The sequence below is a fragment of the Eschrichtius robustus genome, chromosome 12 (genome assembly GCF_028021215.1).
Source record: "Eschrichtius robustus isolate mEscRob2 chromosome 12, mEscRob2.pri, whole genome shotgun sequence".
Taxonomy (NCBI): domain Eukaryota; kingdom Metazoa; phylum Chordata; class Mammalia; order Artiodactyla; family Eschrichtiidae; genus Eschrichtius; species Eschrichtius robustus.
This window is the reverse complement of record NC_090835.1, coordinates 63,342,542-63,345,803: the sequence shown is the minus strand read 5'-3', so window position 1 is coordinate 63,345,803 and position 3,262 is coordinate 63,342,542. Positions and strand designations below refer to the sequence as shown.

Genomic DNA, 3,262 nt, shown 5'->3' with positions numbered 1-3,262 from the left:
AAAGTGATCTAATACTGACCTGAATAGTCCAAGAAGAACAGACCTGGTCTCTGCAGAGATTACCTATGGATTCAGACCCCTTTTCCCAACCTCTGATGCCTTGATGCAACCCCCCTCACTTGATGCCACCTGGAAGAGGAGGAGCGCGGGGGTGTAGGGAACACTGAAGATTTAGTGAAGTCATGTAAATAGAGACTTGAGTTCCATAAAGAGTTAGGTTACTGGGTTAAACAAAGGTTATAGCACTGGCCTCAATTTTAGTTTTTCCATGTGGTGATGTTAGTAACAACAGTAGTAAAGAGTGGTGGTTATGAAAAACCATACGTGGATTTTTTTCAATATCTGTGCACTACAGTGTCACACGACCCATGGTGGTTGAATTCTCAGACGCAGAACTGGTGATACACAGAGCAGACTGAAAAGTTATTTTTGACTGCAAGGGGGTCGGTACCCCTATCCCCACTTTGTTCAAGGCTCAGCTGTGTATACAATATGAAAGAAAGCTAAAGACTTGCTAAAAGCTTAGTGGAAAATTACTTCAAATAAAAATCTATGATAATATCATTAGGAAATTCTTGCACCTTTTAAAAAAAATGATGAAGCAGTGCAGGTCCTCACTAATAGCAGAAGCCTCCCTTGGTTGCGGGGCTTGTTATACTGTCAGGTTTTGTCCAGGACCAGTAGAAATGGTGAGGCTCTCTCCAGTTTCTTCCTCATCAAAACACTGGGATTCTGGTTTGTTTCCAAGTTATGTTTTAGATTCAAAGGGCACATTTAAATTTTTGTTTTCTTTTCACACACACCTTCCTTTGATGTTCCCTTCACAGGCCACACATTTGCTATCGGTGTCTTTAAAGGGAATTTAAAAAGAAAATTTAGAAACATTGTTCCTGATATAAATGTTAGTAATAATTATTTCAACTACAATATTTGCCAGAAGATCAAGGCCAGTTTGAAAAATTAAAACAATATATTGTTCTCCAAGAATTGTGAATTATTTATGCCTTTACAATTATTCCAAACTCTCTCCTTATTCTTTGCAGGCTTATTCTCAGCCTTTGATAAACTGCTGGTACCATCTGTAGAAATACTACTGGTAATTTTCAGACATTACACCATTTGGATTTAGTTAGACCAGAGATATTTAAAGAAAATCTACAGGATCATTTTCTGGTTCTTCTAGCTGTACTTTGATAAAAAGTTCAACAAAAAAAATTATGGACTCTATTAATAGCCAGAAGAGTGTTCCTATTTGTACACCCCACAGTTCAGAATGACATCTGCAAAGGAACTTCCAGCTTAAAGATATAAGACTGACTAAAATTCCTTGAGATGTTTTATGACACTTTAGAGGCATTTTGGTGATAGAAATATCCAGGTGGTCAATCCCTTCTCACTTTCCTTGGTAAGCAGATGGTGTTTAACCCTCAATCTGCTGCCATGCTCTCCTCTGCAGCTGTCTTCATTTAGTGCTGCTTCTACTTCTCCAGTTCTTCCCCAGTGGGAGAACTTGCCAATCATCCAGTTCAGGAGATATGTTTTCTTTTATTAGTCCTGTTATTGTCATCACCACCAGTGAACAAAATGACTGAATCCTGTGAAGCCAACAGATTTTGGAAGCAGGAGACAGGAACCTGATGTACCACAGTGATGCTTCTATTGCACTTTCCTCTTAATTTCAGGCTTCAGTCGCAATGGACTCTTGTTTTCTTCACTACAGGTACAACATGTTGGGGACCCACTTATCTCATGGGATTAATTTCAGCTGTTTAGACCCGAGGTGGGTATTCTTTCCTTCAGGTTGCTGATTTTACTACTGTGTCTGTGCATTAGCATGAGGAAAACATCTTCCATGAACAATCTAGAACATAATGAGGCATTTTGTGTATTTTCACTTAATTTCTAATTATTGCTCAACATGTCATGTCTGATGACAGGGTCTTCCAAAGTTTCAAAACTTCCACCCTTATGTTGTCTTACACGTCTTCATGATGAAATCACCAGAACTAGTGACCCCAGCACATACTCTAAATGTTTGCAGAGGTGACGAGCACTTCAGGTCCCAGGGAGTGCTTCTCTGTGACTCTTGTCCACTACGTTTGATTGAAAGGCAGTGGGATCCTAACACCACAAAAGTTTGTGGGTTGTGCTGTTGCCAGGATAGGAGATACACACTGCTTTGCCATGCAGGAGGATTTGTGTGGCAGAAACACTTAGGGAAGAGAAACACAAATTAATCAGTTTGTCTAAACTGCCACCATTTCTCACTACTCTTTGGTAATCTCATCTGCCCCTTCCACTTCTGCCTCTATTTAATCCATCCTCCAAATCTTTATAAGTGTAAATACAGTCCTATCACTTACCTCATTAAAGCTATTTAGTGGCTTCAGGTTTTTCCTAACACTCCTGCCCATGTTCACCTTGTCTTGTGGGACGTCCCCATCCCCATGAGCACCATGCTTCTGCAGATTGCCCCTCTTTGCTCCTGGAGAAACCCAAGCTCCTTCCTACCCGAGGGTCCTGCATATACGGGTCCTCTTCCCTGAGATGTTTCCCACTTAGCCCCTCCACTTCTCTGAACTAACTCCTTCCTATCTTTAGGTCTTAGCTTAAAGCTCAGTTCCATGAGATCAGGGTTCTTTCAAGTGTATCACCCATTCTTAGACTGATGTCTGGCACAGAGAATACACTTGGTTTTTCTTGGATGGAACAACAGTAAATTGTGTTGCTCGACCATGACGCTCTTAGACCCAGGCCAGGTGGCCTAGAGAAACGAATGAATGCAGAATGCCACTAAATGTGTCATGTCTGGGTGTCCATTACTTTATATTTTTATTGAAGATGATAATTCCTGTAAAATATCTACTTTGTGGAATTGTTAGAAAGAACATTTGAAATTTCAAACACACACACAGATATTTTGATTAATGATAAATGTTTATACCTGTGCCATCAAATATATGGGTATAGCTGTAGTTTGAAATGAGCATATGTATATATCAGGGTGAAATATCACTAAACTGGATTCAACTGGGTTTTAAAAATACCAGGTTTCTTATCTCTCTGAACAGGAAGTCCAGTGGTGGGGCAAGCTCCAGGTACAAGCTGTCACTACTTTGGTTCTGTCTCCTTGTCATTTGTCTGTTTCCTCCTTCTCTGTGGTTAAACCTTGCTTCCAGACTCAGCATGATGGTGGTAGCAGTTCTGGTCATAGTAGCCCGACATGACAACATGCAGAGAAAGAACCTCTATTTCTGTGAGT

General features: G+C 40.4%; 1 pseudogene; it reads right to left on the bottom strand.

The window, feature by feature from the left end:
• Positions 1–652: 652 nt before the first annotated feature.
• Positions 653–1,521, bottom strand: LOC137774044 (sentrin-specific protease 6 pseudogene; annotated as a pseudogene).
• Between the last annotated feature and the right edge of the window lie 1,741 nt (positions 1,522–3,262).